The 19,059-nt window shown below is 43.5% G+C and overlaps 1 protein-coding gene and 1 pseudogene across 1 annotated transcript in view; both read right to left on the reverse strand.

Moving 5' to 3' along the window:
• LOC126094153 (transcription initiation factor TFIID subunit 13) overlaps positions 1-19,059 on the reverse strand; it is a 427,001-nt gene that overhangs the window by 196,144 nt on the left and 211,798 nt on the right. The gene's annotated exons all lie outside the window — the stretch shown is intronic.
• On the reverse strand, positions 8,993-9,110 carry LOC126102220 (5S ribosomal RNA; annotated as a pseudogene).

A 19,059-nucleotide genomic window follows, 5' to 3' on the forward strand; every position in this document is an offset into this window, starting at 1 on the left:
CTAGCAGTCATTTCTCGCCAAGGACGCTGCTACCGCCTGGGCAGGTTTATGTCGACAGTGGGTCAGCGGTCTAATGTTCTGGCTGACCAGTGTAGGTTCTGTTCTGCCTTTCTCTAAAACATCTTACTTCTATTTATTTAGTGTAACGCGGAACTAGCTAGGCAGAGCAATATAAAGATGTGTCTTTCCACATGGTCATTTCCATTAGTACAAGATCCAGTTTTGTGGCTTGCATAACGTTGCCGCTCCACTTGGAAAGGTCAGTGGCCCGGAGAGAGAGAGAGAGAGAGAATGAGTCGACAGCGGGTGGCATCCGGCACCTGACGTAGCCATGGTAACTGCCATTGTTAACGGAATTGCGGCCGTTTCCTGCGTAGAGCGGAATCAACAAACAGGTGCCGGACGCGGCTACTGGCTTTCCAGGCGTAGCGGCAGGCCGTGTTGCTCTACCGGCAGTCCTCGCCGCGGATCCACGCATTTTAAGGCGCGTACACACTCGCCAGCTGTTTTCTCGCGAGCGTCTCGTGATCTGTCCAGGGAACAAAGTGACACGTAGAGCCCCACCTGGACATGCTGTGAACCACACTGCTCGTCAAGGCGGCAGACATTTAAGATGAGCACGCGACAATGCCGTCCACATGAGACGTGAGCGCTCGCCTTTGTGCTCGCCGGAAAAAGCAACAGCAGGTGCAGAGACGGCGGCAAGTACACAGGGTGTTTCACAATCCTTATTATAGGCTTCCAGGGGTTGTAGAGGAGAGTTAATAGATGAAGTTCTGATAAGGGACCCATGACCAGAAATGTGCCGTGTGGATGTGATATAGCCTATATATTTGAAGATTGGATAATTTTCAAATCTCTCGCTTCACGATACGCACACAGCAGAGACAAAGAGCTCTAACGTGTGTGCTTTACAGGAGCCCGCGTCATGGGAGCAATGTTTCAAGTACTCGCCGTCGGATTCTCTCCCGCGTTGCTAAGGACGTCTTCTTCAAAGGCGAGAGTACTGGCCTTCCGTGGAACACTACAGCCGACCCTCCTACCTGTGAACAACCAGTTTACAGCAGCCGTTGTTGCGGTCAGACGAAAATGGTATGTGACATCATAATTACAATAGCGACAGGCGACGGCGCCCTCTTCTCAGCCTGTGTGCGTACCGTGAAGCGGAGGATTTGAAAGTGGTCAAGTTTTCAAACTAATTTTGTATCCAAACGGTAGGTTGGTTTCTTATAAAAAATGTATCTACTAAGACTGCTCTACAGTTCCTACAAGTCTGTAATAGAAACTGCGAAACACCGTGTATCCGCACTTTCATGCACAAGCACTGTGTGAGACTGGTACGTACATTGCGTAACAAATTGTGGCATCTCTCCGAGTCTATAGTCGAATTATTTGGCATCTGACGTTTATAAGTCAAAGTTGTGATATTATCGTGACAAATATTGCCTGCAAGAGGTTGCCACAGCGTCTCACTCAGTACGGCGACAGTAACTCGCTTTGAAGTCTATATCTCACACAAAAATCACGTAAAAGTTTTGAAATTCAAGCTGTATAGTATCAGCGTCTTGCCTCCCCTACGTCCGTCTACTACTTTCACAGCGCATCGTAATGTACGTGAAAGTGTACGTTGCACGAATGTGCTACTTCAGCGGCTCACTGAGATCTGGTAGGTGCAGTTCACTTTGGGAGCTGATAGTGCCCATTGCTGTACGGCTTGCGGATCAATTCTAGTGTCCGATACCACTCGTCGGTTTTGACCAATGACGTAATGTGAGATGTTATTTTGTTTCTACCGCAGATTGCTGTCGATGAACGTTAAATTATTACTCTGGATTTCCTCGTTACGCGTGTATATTAAAAATTCGATGTAGATTGTTTTGTTTTCATCTCGTAAATTGTTTTCGGCATCTTTTGTTAATGAAAGTAGTCGTGGTTTATAAGTAGTAGTGATTTATAAGGTCTTGATTTCTGACGCTGTTCGTTATGAATGAGTCAGTTGTTTTTACTGCGAAATTCTGCTTCAGAAAATGAGTGACCGTAAATCAACTATAAAATTTTTGCAGTCATTGGGCGTCATTGCTAAATTTTGCAAGTGGAGTGTCTGTGGAAATTATATGGTTTTGACGCACTTCCGACGAATTCATGTGGAGGTGCAGAAAAAATAACATATGGAGATCCATACGCAGGAGGACGCGGTTCGAAAGATCTAGGCTGAATTTAGACGTAATTGTCATGCTAACCTACTGTTTTTGCTATGAAAATTCTTGCAAATCTGTCATGAACGAAGCAGCTACTATAGCTGGTGTGAATTCGGTGTATTATAGTTATCGGTTGCAAGGTTTGGTCATTTTTGCGTTTTATTTCTTTGCGTGTGCAGTAATGTGTGTAAAGATTTTCATCTTTTGAAAGTCTAGTCGTATTCTGTTACTTAAAATCCGTCTTGATTGCAAATTTTTTATTCATATGACCGGTTTCGGTTCATTCAGAACCATCTTTAGATCTGATATTTCAGTTACAGGAGTAACCCGTCCAAATCCAGCAACTTTCACATGCTACGTCACATAAAAGTGGACTGTAACTGAAATATCAGATCTGAAGATGGTTCTGAATGAACCGAAACCGGTCATATGAATAAAAAATTTGTAATCAAGACGGATTTTAAGTAACATTATAAAATCACTGATTGCTGTTATCCCATAAGACATTATGTCTGTTTTTGCTAGTCGTATTCTGTAGTTCACTGACAAGATAATTTTTTTAAGCACGTTTCTGATATGTTATAAGACTTTTGCGAAACAAACAGTAATATTGGAATCGGTAACTAGAAATGACCTCATACATAGGTTGCTTCTAGTTACCGATTCCAACTATTCGACGGTTCGTTATTTAGATCGTTTTTGCAGTACGTGTGGAAAATATAATATATGCACTTGTAATTGCTCTCGTGTTCTTATTTATTTCAGTCATCTTCAACTCGTTTAAATGAACCTCGCGCGTAAATAATAGTCGCGTTAAATTTATTGTTTTGACATGCTACTTTCGTTTGTTTAAGAGTATGATCCGTTCCATTCATAGATGGTCTATTGCAGCATCTTTGCCTTACGTATGACGTCATTCGTCAAAGCCGACGGGTGGTATCGGACACTAGAATTTATCCCGGCTTGCTGTAGAAGTCCGGCTCCTAGCCGTCGAATGCTAACTGGTTTTAATCGGACTGTAATGACCTGGGCGTCGACGGGACAGTAAATTCCAATCTTCCCTCCAGAATAGATGTTCACATTGTAGCGGAGTGTGCGCTGCTTTGAAACTTTCTGGCAGGTTAAAACTGTGTGCGGGAACGGACTCTTAACATATTGTAAAATCTTTGCCTCTCGCGGGCTAGTGCTCTGCCGACTGAGCTCGAGTCCGGCACACAGTTTTAAGATGCCAGGAAGTTCGTACTCTGCCATCTTTTTGTTACCATGGCAACCGCAGTCTTAGTGTGCATTTTTGTGCGGCATATCACGAAACAGACACTGTAAATATTTGGGTCGTCAATGGATAAAACTTGCGATCTTCACTTCTAGATACGGAGCACAGAGTGGACAGCAATCGCTACATGAGAGAAGTTTAGGAGCCGACTTAGTTCTCCCTGCAGACTATTCCACTCTGCAGGAATGCCCAGTCACATGTGGCAAGGTAGGCGACACCTGATTCCGAAGAACAACGGGTTCTTTCTACTGCTTCCTTGAAAGAGGAAGATTCTCCAACAATTATTGTTAACGGTTTTGTAGACTCGCGCACGAACAGCTCGGGGATAGATTGTTCAGGTACGCATTATTCATGCCCTCTTTGATTCCATGCCTCGTTTAGACGCTCTGATTGCACCAGTGACGAATCCACACAGTATACTGCGTTATCAAAGTGACGTCACTTTCAGCTCTGCAACTAAAAACAAAAACTGTTTTCGTGTTTCGGCGTATGCTTGATTTTAGTCACAGGTGTCGCGAGTAAGTAGCGAATCTCTAGCCCTTGCGCTTGTTATTAATAAAGGAAATTACTTTCCTACATCACCTACATCAGTCCGCCATCATTATGAATAATTCTGTGAAAAAGCTCCCAGATCGCTTGATAAATTTCTTTATTCCTGCCATGATCACATACCTACAATTAAAATTAACGGGACGTTAAAAGAGAGAGACGCTTGTTATATAACATCAAGCTTCAAAAGATTAAAAATTTAATATTTATGAAAGTTCGAACTTGCAAAACAAGGTTCAGTGTGAATATTAAAAACCTACACCTACTCGGGGCATTAGCTAACAAACTGTGTCCACGAAGTTATACAAAGCTTCGTAAGCTCTAGCCTCCAGGAGGCGATAGTGTGAAGGATGTTGCCTTCAAATTCTATTAATTCTAATTTTATTTAAATTCCCCCTTCATACGTATAAAAACACAAATGATCTTCAAATTTCATACATTGCTCTTGTCCAGGGACGGAAGAAACCGTTCGATAATGACTTAAATTTTTTCGACCAGTTGGTCACGCCATCGTTGTGTTTTCAAGTTATACGTTATTGTAATTGTTTTCATTAATACTTAAGCTGTTCATGTGTTGGCGAAGGTGTTAAACTTAAGCAAACAATCACTATATAAAATATTTTGCGGATATAACTCCGCTGCAAGTTTAGCAGGTTGCCAACAATGACGAACATCTGTCGTATGGAAGACATGTAGGTATAGTACAGTATTAAAGAGAAACAAAATGCCGGTCACCACCTTAGATACGGAATTAGGAGCAACCCTCTCTCCTCTCTCTCTCTCTCTCTCTTTCTCTCTCTCTCTCTCTCTCTCTCTCTCACTCACTCACTCACTCACTCTCTCTGTGTGTGTGTGTGTGTGTGTGTGTGTGTGTGTGTGTGTGTAACATTAACCGTTGAGCTTGTCAGTAAATAAAAGCAAAATTATGTGCTCAAATAACTTTAACACAGAGCTAAGAAAAGACTAAAATGACGATGAATTATTTGGACAAATTATAAATAAAACGTACATATGCAGTAACCAGGGAAATAAATGTTTTAATGCTCTTCAATACTGTAAATAACGAGGCGTTGTAAAATTCATGAAAAAGTTCATTTGCTGCAGAAATGTAAGATACGCACGATCAACATCGTTATCGAATGCGTGTATCTCACGTAGTAACGAGGCAGAAGTATTTGTTTTCGATAAAATTCGCAGATTCCTCCACTCGTGCTAGCAGAGTGACAATTATGACACTTCATTTGTGCAGACTAGACCACACAGTATTAAACGGTAGCCATGCGATATTCCCCATACAAGAAAGTAATGAAACTGGGTAATGTTTGAAATGTCTTCAGCAGTATTCGTCAGGGAAGGCGAGAATTCCGTGTCCGACTCGATGTGTGCTAGTGATTCCGTATTGTATCGAGGTTAACTGCTGCCTGTTGAACCCTGGCCACGAATTGGTATCACTGTCATCGGGTTTGTGGCGCAATGTCCGATTCTTGCGTCAGAGACTGTGGGAACACACACACACACACACACACACACACACACACACACACACACACACATACACACAAAGAGAGAGTTTTAGCGAAAGATACCAAATGCAATAGTCAAATGTTCAAATGTTGTTGTTATTTAAAGTGTTGGACAAAAGTCCTCTGCCGATGATGGGCATTACTTTCTTAGAATTCTTCCAGTGAATAGCAATCCTAACTTACTCGGCGCTGAAGACTAGATTTACGTAGGCATCCCAAAATATGTGACTCTCACTGATCGTAATAGCCTGCTGCAGACGGTGTAGCGTAACTATAATAAATGACGAATCCCAGTTTCACAGATAACGTTTCGGATGTTGTTCTGTAGTATTTACTGAGGATTTTTGAACGAGGGACCCGTGGTCGCCGGTGACTCGTTCCAGAGTACTCGTAATTGCATCTCGTTAGATTTCTTACTCCTCATAGCGATATTGCACTGAAAGGATCTGGAAAACGTTGCACATGTTGACGGTATGCACTATATGTCTCATTTAGAAACAAACTTGATCCACAGAGCTTGTTGTAGTCAACAGTAACGCCCATTTTACCCTTCGCCCTCAAACTTGTGTTCATTAGTGCTCGGTTCTGTTTCGGGTTGGTTAATAAATTTCTATTGCAAGATGGCATTGTATATCCTTTATATTTTGATCATCATCAGTTATTTTGCTGCTCAAATAACTAATCTCATCTACTTATTACCTAATCTCGTAAACTCAGCATAGCCTGATTTAATTGGACTGCGTTCCATTAGCTTCGTTTTACTTTTGTTGATGCAAAGTAATATTTCAGAGCTAGATCAGAAATGTAAGGACTATGGTATGAAGATTAGCATCTCCAAAACGAAAGTAATGTCAGTGGGAAAGAAATATAAACGGATTGAGTGCCAAATAGGAGGAACAAAGTTAGAACAGGTGAACGGTTTCAAGTACTTAGGATGCATATTCTCACAGGATGGCAACATAGTGAAAGAACTGGAAGCGAGGTGTAGCAAAGCTAATGCAGTGAGCGCTCAGCTACGATCTACTCTCTTCTGCAAGAAGGAAGTCAGTACCAAGACTAAGTTATCTGTGCACCGTTCAATCTTTCGACCAACTTTGTTGTATGGGAGCGAAAGCTGGGTGGATTCAGGTTACCTTATCAACAAGGTTGAGGTTACGGATATGAAAGTAACTAGGATGATTGCAGGTACTAGTAGATGGGAACAATGGCAGGAGGGTGTCCACAATGAGGAAATCAAAGTAAAACTGGGAATGAACTCTATAGATGTAGCAGTCAGGGCGAACAGGCTTAGATGGTGGGGTCATGTTACACGCATGGGAGAAGCAAGGTTACCCAAGAGACTCATGGATTCAGCAGTAGAGGGTAGGAGGAGTCGGGGCAGACCGAGGAGAAGGTACCTGGATTCGATTAAGAATGATTTTGAAGTAATAGGTTTAACATCAGAAGAGGCACCAATGTTAGCACTGAATAGGGGATCATGGAGGAACTGTATAAGGGGGACTATGCTCCAGACTGAACGCTGAAAGGCATAATCAGTCTTAAATGATGATGATGATGATGATGATGATGATGATGCTCATCTTGTAACTTGTTTTCAAGATACTATCCGTTCCGTTTAAACCTTGAGTAGTCGCGCGGGTGATTTTCTTTTTGTTATGTTGTCACCCACGCGGGTTGTTCACAGGAGTGAATTTGTATAGCTTCGAGTTCCGCTTTGTGTGTCAGCATTTCACGATAGTTGTTTGAAATTGACTATTGTTAGGGAGTATAAAAATAAGTTAAACCACATTTTGTGCTCTTGTTGACAATTGTCACCCACGCGACTACTGGTGTTACCATTCCCGTTTCTTTTTCGATGGGTAAGTTGTTCATTTTTCAGTGTGTAAATCAATAAAAATGAAGATTAAGCACTGAAGAGAACTACTTTCCTAACCAATATTGCATTGGAACTGGTAAAGCCTCAAACAGAAGGGAGATGTCAAGCACCACAGGTTCCTAAGGAGATCAGGAGGCGTGGATTTCCTCTGCTTGGAATGAAAGACTGTAAACAGGCCGCAAGAGGAAGGGAGGGGAAAAAGGTTAAGACCTTACAAGTGTGGTAGATCGCGGGACAAATAAACATGTAAGTGGTGTGTTAGGTGCGATAAATGGACCTGCCCTCATCATTTGAAGGAAATTACTGTCAATTGTATGGACAGTGCGGACTGAAATAATACGGGTGCCAGAAAGTAATTTTGGAAATATACGTTTAACTGTTGTATTAACGAGGCTCATGTACAGGTATTGCAGTGTTTCGTTCACAAACTACCCTTATTAATCATTTTTACTGCAATATAAATTCACTTTTGTTTGTTTTTGTTAAAATAGGTTACGTTTGGATATAATACATTTACAGCGCGTTCATGTGTGGAGTTGAGTAATTAAGTCAATCTTACATCATTATGAGGATATTTATCATATTTTGTTTCATTGTTGTTAAAAGAACATTGAAAACACTAATGGGGGACAGTTGTAAACTATGCGAACAATAATTTTACAGGAAATTCACGCGGCTACTGTAGGGTTAACTGCTGTTCCAAGTTCTTTCGCCGTGTCCGACAGGACTGCAATGTCATGTCTGACTGAACTTTTTGATAATTTATTTTATCTCATAAATACATTGTGGGCTTGTAAACTTGTGTTAACATATAAATGATACATAAATGAGCCGGTGTATAACGTCGGAAGCTGAATAGGAAGATTGTAACGCAGAAGAATACAGTGAAATGCAGAAAGACGAGCAGAGGATAGATGATTGGCGCAGGGATTGGCAGGTGACTCTGAACGTATATAAATGTAACTTAAAGCATGTAAATAGGCGAAAGGATCCATTATCTTTAGATTGCGCGATTGGTGAGAAGTCACTGGGAACACTAACAATCGCAAAACGCCTAAGACTAGAGCCCAAAATTGGAATGACCATAAAAGAAATACTGTAGCTATAGCAGATGCCTGGCTGATATTCTTCGTCCCCGAAAGAAGTGGCTTACAAACAGTTATCGGAGCGATTCTTCAGTATTGTTCATCACCCTTACCAGGTATGATTAACAGAAGAGAGGGAGAAAAGTCCAACGAAGAGCGGCACGTTTCATTACGGGAGTGTTTAGTAAGTTCGAGATCGTTACAGAGATGCTAGACACACTCCAGTGGCAGTCACCTGTCTTGTAACGACTGCCGTTGTGCAGAAAATAAGGAGACGTAACTCCGTCCGAACAGGCCATGAAGGCCCAATGGTACCAACCGGTCGCCGTGTCATCCTTAGCCCTCAGGCGTTATCGGATGCAGATATGGAGGGGCATGTGGTCAGCACACCGCTCTCCCGGCCGTATGCCAGTTTACGAGACCGGAGCCGCTGCTTCTCAATCAAGTAGTTCCTCAGTTTGCCTCACAAGAGCTGAATGCACCCCGCTTGCCAACAGCGCTCGGCAGACCGGATGGTCACCCATCCAAGTGCTATCCCAGCCCGACAGCGCTTAACTTCTGTGATCTGACGGGAACCGGTGTTACCACTGCGGCATGGCCGTTGGCCAAGAAGACGTAAGAGTGGGCCTATATAGTTGGACCACGCCTCTTACAAGGAACTGGGACACTAAGTCCAAAGAATCTTTGATAGGAACACTCGTAAACAGAGCCACGACATCAGAACTAACCGTAATGTGATCCTGAGTAAGTCAGATACGTTTAATTGGAGTGATAAAATGAGCTGAGTTTTTTATACGATGTTCGCAGAGCCCACGTGTAGGGCGAGGCGATTGGCCAAGTACTTCGCCAGCTTCCGTATTGTTGAACGACCGGTGTATACGATGAGGCTGGATGGTGTTCCTTCCTTGTAGCTCTTCGATAAAGCTTAAACAGTAGGTGGTCTAGTGTGCGTGAGAGAAGAGTCTTGACCTCACTGCCTTGCACCGTAGAGCGCTTGAGTAGTTCAGATATGTCCGATCGCGTGGAAGTTACCGGTGAGTCTCTTTGTCCAGTAGCGCTCAGATCTTCGTACCACAATTGCATAATCACGGCTGCATTGCCCATGTCAGCAGAAAGTACCACAAAGGTGTCATCATTGCTTAGTGCTCGCAGGCCACTGCACTCAGCCCTGGTCACACTGGCTTCTGGTAAGTTTGCTTTCGTGAGAATAGGGTTCGTTTCACGCCGTATTTCCCTCGCTGTTTCATTTGGAAGCTCGCGGACTGCCTGTTCGACGCTACTTACTATTTCCCAGGCAGGAACGTCTCGCAGCGAAGGTTAAGTCTTTTCTTAAATGCCGAGACACTGCGAACATCATATTACTCGTAAAAGCTCAGCAGCTACGACCCAGTATGTCTCGCGAAGTGGCCACGACGAAAAAATCAGAATTTAGATGTGTACTGCAGTTTTGAGACCTGGGTTTATCCTGGCGTATACAAAGTTCACATAACTTATGGGAATGGCAGCCTAGGAATATATATATAGGGTGGTCCATTGACAGTGACCGGGCCAAAGCGAAAAAAGTGGTCCCACTTTGATCTATGGCAGCGCCTTCTAGCGGGCCAACCATAGCGCCATCTGGTTTCCCCCTTCAAGGTAGACAAATTTCGTTCTTTGTAGTTTTTTCGTTTGACGCTTATTTCGTGAGATATTTGGCCCGGTCACGATAAATGGACCACCATATGTGTGTGTGACGCTTATTTCGTGAGATATTTGGCCCGGTCACGATAAATGGACCACCATGTGTGTGTGTGTGTGTGTGTGTGTGTGTGTGTGTGTGTGTCGGCGACATTTTCCCCACGATATATCGATATCAAAATGGCATTATCGAGTGCCAATATCTTTGTTTCACCTTTTTTTCCGGAATGTTCGGTAAATATTTGAAGTTGTTCTTTTGAAATTGTAGTAGAACGTAATTTTACTTTCACTGTGTGAAGGAGTCTTAATACTTGTTGAGTTTCATCACGTCCAGTCTTTCACTTTGGCTGTGTGAAGCAAGTACATGTGGCACAAAAGAAAGGAGAAGTTCGGTTGCACTGGGAGGGTGGCGGTGGCGATGTGTGTGGAATAACAAGATTTCTGATGTGAAGAAATAGCACACCAGTGGCGTTAAAAAACAATTTTTAACGCAACTAGATGCTGTTTCTTCACATCGGCACTGTTTGGCCACTGGTGTTGGCAGACACGAAAAAATAGGGATGTCGACATGAAGTGCACCGGACAAGTCCGATAGGTGACGAAACCGAACGATGGAACTATCGGTCACCTTTTATTGTGCCACGTACACACATTTACCATTGTTAGCAAAGTGGTTATCGCCAAGCGTGAACGTGCATCGTTTTCCTTTCAATTCTTACTCTGAAGCAGATAAGCAGGCTGCTAGCTTTTTGATATACAGAATATTTGATAATAAATCAATAGTTGAATATACAGTTCTAAAACCAGCAGTACATTTACGATGTGCAGGCGACATTTTTAAAGGCAAGTACATTGACAGTTTTTTCGTCGATATCTTGATACGTCGATACGTTTTCCGACATATCGAGGGCCTATAACGATACACTACTGGCCATTAAAATTGCTACACCAAGAAGAAATGCAGATGATGAACGGGTATTCATTGGACAAATATATTATACTAGAACTGACATGTGATTACATTTTCACGCAATTTGGATGCATAGGTCCTGAGAAATCAGTACCCAGAACAACCACCTCTGGCCGTAATAACGGCCTTCATACGCCTGGGCATTGAGTCAAACAGAGCTTGGATGGCGTGTACAGGTACAGCTGCCCATGCAGCTTCAACACGATACCACAGTTCATCAAGAGTAGTGACTGGCGCATTGTGACGAGCCAGTTGCTCGGCCACCATTGACCAGACGTTTTCAGTTGGTGAGAGATCTGGAGAATGTGCTGGCCAGGGCAGCAGTCGAACATTTTCTGTATCCAGAAAGGCCTGATCAGGACCTGCAACATGCGGTCGTGCATTATCCTGCTGAAATGTAGGGTTTCGCAGGGATCGAATGAAGGGTAGAAAAATGGTTCAAATGGTTCTGAGCACTATGGGACTTAACATCGAGGTCATCAGTCCCCTAGAACTTAGAACTACTTAACCCTAACTAATCTAAGGACATCGATTCGAACCTGCGACCGTAGCAGTCGCGCCGTTCCGGACTGAAGCGCCTAGAACCGCTCGGCCACCGCGGCCGGCTGAAGGGTAGAGCCACGGGTCGAAGCACATCTGAAATGTAACGTCCACTGTTCAAAGTGCCGTCAATGAGAACAAGAGGTGACCGAGACGTGTAACCAATCGCACCCCATACCATCACGCCGGGTCATACGCCAGTATGGCGATGACGATACTCGCTTCCAATGAGCGTTCACCGGGATGTCGCCAAACACGGATGCGACCATCATGATGGTGTAAACAAAACCTGGATTCATCCGAAAAAAATGACGTTTTGCCATTCGTGCACCCAGGTTCGTCGTTGAGCACACCATCGCAGGCGCTCCTGTCTGTGATGCAGCGTCAAGGGTAACCGCACCCACGGCCTCCGAGCTGATATTCTATGCTGCTGCAAACGTCGTCGAACTGTTCGAGCAAATGGTTGTTGCCTTGCAAACGTCCCCATCTGTTGACTCACGGATCGAGACGTGGCTGCACGATCCGTTACAGCCACGCGGATAAGATGCCTGTCATCTCGTCTGCTAGTGATACGAGGCCGTTGGGATCCAGCACGGCGTTCCGTATTACGCTCCTGAATCCACCGATTCCATATTCTGCCAACAGTCATTGGATCTCGACCAACGCGAGCAGCAATGTCGCGATACGATAAACCGCAATCCCGATAGGCTACAATCCGACCTTTATCAAAGTCGGAAACGTGATGGTGGGCATTTCTGCTTCTTACACGAGACATCACAACGCTTCACTATCAACTCCGGTCAACTGCTGTTTGTGTATGAGAAATCGGTTGGAAACTTTCCTCATGTCAGCACGTTGTAGGTGTCGCCACCGGCGCCAGCCTTGTGTGAATGCGCTGAAAAGCTAATCATTTGCTTATCACAGCATCTTCTTTCTGACGGTTAAATTTCGCGCGTGTAGCATGTCATCTTCGTGGTGTAGCAATTTTAATGGCTAGTAGTGTATTTCCTGTTTCCATATATTGGATACCCGATATTGTTAAAAATATCATCGGTAGTAATGCAGCCGTGCGACATTGTCAACAACGAGCGATATTTCGCCAGGTGACCACGCTGTCATTCCAAGGCACAACTGCCTGGAGCGTATTTCATTTGTCAATACGCTGTACACGGAAGGCTGTCGGATAAAACACGAGGCCTTCTACAAATCGTAGCGGTAGCTGCTGCGTCGCTGTCTCGAGGCGAACAAAACACGGCTGTTGGCCGGAGAGGCGGAATTTCGGCATTAGGCGAACGCGGGGAAGGCGCTGGAGTCTAAAAGTAGACAAAACTGCGGCTGGAGCGGCCGCGGCGTTATTTCGAGCGGGCAGGCGCTGGCGGGACGCCCGCTTACGCGTCGCGTGCCGCCCGTCACTGAAGACCACGACCACCGCCGCGGCGGCGATCGATGCCTTCGACGCCAAGTGTAAGGCCGGCGGCCGTCCGAGGGCCGACGCCCACGCGCCGCGGAGGGAGGGAGGCGCCCCAGCCGTCAGTCCATTTACTGGCTCCGCGGCAGGCGTTGACGGCGTTACTTACTGCACTCCCCACACGGAATTCCCAGCTACGCAGGTGGGTGTAATTTACTGATAGCGCTGGCCGAGGGGAGGCGGCTGGGGCGGCCCTTTACAGAGGTCACCCGAGCTGCTCACGGGTCCCCAACACCTAATTGCGCCCCAGTCATTGACACATGCAACCGAGCTCATCGGACCAAGAAATTTTAAGGCGACTGCCCTATTCTCAATGTCAGCTCTAGGCTGTAATAAAATGAAACACCTGCTGCCATCGTTTTGATGTTATTATATTGCAACGAGTTTCGGTGACTCAATACACCATCTTCAGGCTTTAACTGGTGCCGAGGGGGTGTAAACCATCAACTGCCAACTGACTGTCTAGTCATTAGGTAGTTGATGGTTGCAGTGTAAGGTGCCAGGACATGGGCACTTACACGTTAGCTTACCAACATTAGTATTAATAATAAAGGGACTGGCAAGGGCAACAGATCATGACTCTATTGAATTATGATCAATATGAGGCACTCTCGAGCAGTACTCCCTGCATGTCTGCATGATTGAACCACTAACTTAAAGCGTTGGTGAAAAGCGTCGGAAGTTGAGAATTGTGGAATGTAAAGTGTGCAGATGGCCGTAGCTCGCCGGGCCGCCGTGGGCGGCAGGTAGCGGTCACCGGAAACGCGGGACAATACGAAGCTTTTGGGGATAGCCCGGCATCCGGAGCCACCTGTGCTGGGCAACATTTGGCGAAGACGGGAATTTCGTTTGCCTAGGAGCGTTATGACCTACTCGATCATTGGGTAGACCTCAGTGGAGGGATTTCGACGATGATAGAGAGTTCGACATTGGCCGAAACTGAGTATTCTTCTGCCGCGTTTTCGTAAGCGTGGGAGACGAGATAATTGTGGATGGACTTCGCCTTCAGCCATCGAGCGGTACGGACTTGGAGACGGCGTCTTGGTCATCGTCTTCGAAGGGAGATCTGTGGTCTGTATCGTAGCACTGCACCAACGCGTGTTCCGTGCAGCTTTCTACGGTTAGAGCTCTTTGTATGCTCAGAAGCGAGATTTTCACCACCGTTTAACCACTTCCAACAACTTACCTAATGTAACTCTTCAGGCTTTCCCGGCGATCTAATGACATCTTGGGTTACCTAATATTCTTGATCTGGTAGTTATCCTTGCGAGGTGCCGAGCATTTATCAACGTAGCTGCCGGTAATAGGGGCGCGTAATTCCAAATTGTCAATGTGCCATACTCAGGAGTGTGTGGGTGGACAAAGAAATTCACTTTTTTTTTTTTTTGTAAATTTTGTCAGTTGTGGGGGACATCAAATTAAAATGCCAATATTACAATCTAATTATCGACTTCATTGTAGCTAGCGTTTACCCTGTCCCAGTAAGCGTTACATGTACTCTTGTCACTGCACAGCTTGCCCAGACTGGAAGGAAAGAAGGTTTGCGGTCTTCTATGCCAGCGACGGACAGATATGCCTACAGCAGACACATAATCGTTCTTCAAGTTTTCTACAGTAGTCAGTTCACAGATGTTGGCCACTGATTGGACCGTGTATGCGATTGGTATTCACTCCCTCAGCGTCAGTTAAGGCCTGAAGATGGTGTATTGAGTCATCGAAACTCGTTGCAGTATTTATGTATGTTTGCAGGTGGGGATATTCAGCAGCCAAATAATTATTAAAATTTATGGTGGAATCTTCAGCTATCCTTTACTTCTCGCAATTTGCTACTAGTTTTGGTCAATGACCATTATCAAGCTTAGCTGGCGTAAACGGCAGGAATGTTATACCATAATTTGAACAAAAGTAACTTTCTCTTTTGAGTTCGCCATAGCACGTAATAATTTTTCACGATAATAACTGTGTGCAATAGTCCACATCGACTGCCGTGGACTTGCTTCTAGACGAAAACTAATATATGCAGTTATTATTGTGAAAGATTTTTACGTATTATGGTGGGCTCAAAACAGCAAATTACTTTTCTTCAAGCGAAGATGATGGGTACGAAACTCATTGAAACGTTGCGACAAGACGACGCCACCACTCGGCTGATAACCCGAGAAGAATTCATCAGTGGAATACGCCGAGAAAGACTGAAATCGCGTATACTTTTCTTCAAATTATGATATAACTTTCCTGCCGTTTATGCCAGATAAGCTTGATAATGGTCATTGACCGGTAGTAGTAGTGAAATGTGCAAAGTAAAGGACAACTCAACGTTCCAGCATGAATTTTAAAAATCCTTGCAATATATAAAATAACATCAAAACGACGGCTGCAGTTGTTTCAATTTATTGCGTAAATGAATGGCCGAAGTCCCGTAGACAGTCAGAAGGATGGAACACTCAAAAACTAGCTAGTGAGTTTTAGCACTCGTACTTTTGTACAGGTTAGACAATTACTACCTTCAACGCATCGTAGGAACGAAACGAAAAAGTGAACTCTGCGACTAGAAGGAGACCTGTGATTTTCTCCGCCCCCCCCCCCCCCCCCCCCCGACACGCCAATAGGCCATATTGTGGGTGTGTAGCAACGTTAGGCTAAAAAGCAATTACATTTTTATTACGAAATTTCGGAAAAGAGCGTAAGTTGTAATCTTAAGTAACCTAACTGACTAAAGGATGACGAAAGAAAACAAAGCATATAATAATGAGCTTCAGTCTCAAGTAATTTTATGTAGATGTTTTTAAGCTATAGATACCATTTAAGCTCGGTACAAAATGTACTTCAGTACGTGCACTCTACCTATTTCACCATTCTTCCATTACACAGTTTTGTTCTGGAAGACTATTCGTCTTTCTTTCATTTTCCTGTCAGCTTTTGGTATGGAAGCAGAACAGATACTATTTAGCCGAATGTAAGTCTGCTTCTGTTCATTTCACGTTAATCACAAAAATGTAAATGCTAGCGTAATACGCCTATTAAAACAGAGTTGAGACTAGAAAGAAAACTCTGAAATGCATTTGTCATCCTCGAGAGCACAGAGGACTCCTCCGCTCAAATATACAGTGCTATTTATAAATACTTCCAAAGTTTCAGACGGCAACTGAGCGAAAATTACAAGTCATACAGATAATACTCACATCACTGGATAGCGCATTTGCCCAAGTATTGACTCACGTTACAGGCTCTCGGTATGGACACCGTTTCTGACGTGTCAAATGTCAAGAGGTACGTGCATGTCGCTGAGGTTGCTGACACGAATATCGCTGGAAGCCGCGATAGCAGCCCGCTTTGGAGTTGTGTTCAGTGGGTTGCCTGTCTGCAGGCGCGAACTAATTCGACGCGGTAATGCCCGAGTGGATGATGTTTTTTCTGTGTTTCTGACAGGCCTGGCCCCCGAGTGGTACTCTCTGCAACTACAATGCGGCGCCTCGTGTGAATCGAAACTTAGACAGAAGCTTCATCCATTGACATGTGTAATTTTTCTGTATGTCTTGCAATATTCGTGCGGTTGTCTTCTGAAACTTTGGAGGTACTTGGCGAAATACCCTGGATGAACGGTCTCTTCTACCTGAAGAGCACGCTACGGAAGTAATGCAGCGGAGTTAGTGGACTCTTCCTCTACCTTTTCTAAATTGCGAAGTTCGTCCCCTCTCTTCGATTCAGTCTTACAGGCTACACTCGCCAACACAGGCAGTATTTTTATTTTGTATAAAATGCATATTTCAACCATTAGCTGTTGAGTGCTGCTCTGTATGCATTTAGTATTCGTTTGTTTGCTTTTAAAGTCCTGTGTCCTATATTTACATTCAGGACACGCACAACACATTTTAAATAACGACTATTGCATTATGGTGGCTTAAAGCCATTTTAACCCTCTATCCGTGATGAGTGTCCAAGACCGAAACCGGTAGATGTCTGGCTTTAAAATAAAAACAGCTGATGGTTCAAATATGCATTTTATACATTACTTAACGGCTGTTGACAGCAACCTTCCAAAAATTTTTATTTTAATTTTAGTATCGGAGTCAATGAAGGAGCTGACAATTTCGCAAAGGAGGCTAATCACAAAAGATTATTACTGAATTTTAAACTCCCGTTTAAAGAATTTAACCACTTTTATCAGGTAGAGAGAAGTTTCTTAGCGACAAGAAGAATGCAGCCTTACATCTGGCTTAAAGGGAACGCATTACGCAGATATCCAGCCTACAGTATCACCACAATTATAGCTCGCTTCCATTAATTGCTGTACAAGGGAATATCCACTGTTACTAGGATGAAATTTCACCAGGACAATTTCCGAACCTGTCTGCACAAAATTTATTTGTTACAGTCCGCCCAAATGCGACTGTGGCAATTATTCGCCGGGAGATATTAAAATTTTTAGGGAGTTTAGTGAGCTTACATTGACAAAGACATCCTTGATTATCGAAAGAACTTAGAACTAATTACAGTGAGGTGCAACTTTAGACTCGCATTCGTAATAACGGCGATTCACATTCTTGTTCGGCGATCCAGATTTAGGTTTCTCGTGGTTATAGTAAATCTTTAAGGCAAATCATGAAACGAACATACGGTCCGCCTCTAGTGACGTCGTCGTTGACGTGACTTTCAACTCTTAATCTTGGTTTTCATTTAGAACTGACCGGACTGAAAAATAATCAAAATTTAGAGTCTTTGTGTAGTGGTTTCACTTTTTTGTTCTATTTTTCTTACTACCACTAGCAAATATACAAGATGCTCATCAGCAATACAGTAATCACAAATCAGCAAGGGTGTTAACACATAAAGATGTTTCGTCTTGTTGATAACAATTTGGCCCGCTCTAAACCTAGGATTTGTGGAAGATCAAGATGGCCACCAGTTCAAGAAGGTGATGGTGATAATGGTATACGCCGAATATGTGGATGTTTTCATCGTTCCTTGCTTCTTGGGTAAATTTTAACTTGTCGAATCTCGATTACTCCGAAACCGACCGCACTATTGTCTAAACTTCAGAAAAAATAACACAGCTGATAGGGTTCTGCATTTCGCATAATAAATAAATTGGCTGCTTATAAACCCAGTTCTTACTCACTATCAACAAAACTTACTTTTTTTGTTATTTAACTGTAAAATGCTTCCTTTCATAATGAAGGATTTGATAAAATTTCAGACAGTGTAATGTAAAATGTTGGGGGGGGATACGTTCTAGAAAGCAGACCGGGGTATAAAAGTGGATTTGTTATAAGCTCTGTAGGTATAGTCCGAGCATACGATAGTTTGCTTGAAACCTCTACGTACTATACAGGGTATCCCAGGAGGAATGGTCAGTATTCTATGACAGGAAAGCTCATTTGAAGAAAAAACTTCAAAGATACATATGCTCTATTCCGAATAGTTTCCGAGATAGAACACAATTAATGTACATTTTTTCTTTTTTTGGATTAGTGGACGCTGTTGTACTCATTAGGGAAAGTACTGAGGCACTCAGACAAGAAACACATCATGAGCTCCCAAGAGTGCACAAGTACACCGAAGCTGATGGATATTCGAACATTTATTGTGAATTGTACAACAGCTGTGATATGACGTGTACGATAATTTTTAGAGGTGAATGTGTTGAAGACAAGTATTTTTTAGTTGGTACTTTGTAGAGCGTTTGTTTTAATTTTAACTAACTACTGTACGTGTGTAAACCTGGGAATGCACTGAATGATACAGAAAATAAATAACAATGTACATCAAAAGAGTTGTATGTCGGAAAGTATTCGGAATAGGTCATACGTCCATATGAAGTTTTTTCTTTCACAACAGTGTTCCTGTCGTATTTCTGAGTATTAACCATTCTTTGTGTAGTTTTTCAGTTTACTCAATCT

This window comes from Schistocerca cancellata, chromosome 1, assembly GCF_023864275.1.
Source record: "Schistocerca cancellata isolate TAMUIC-IGC-003103 chromosome 1, iqSchCanc2.1, whole genome shotgun sequence".
Classification (NCBI taxonomy): domain Eukaryota; kingdom Metazoa; phylum Arthropoda; class Insecta; order Orthoptera; family Acrididae; genus Schistocerca; species Schistocerca cancellata.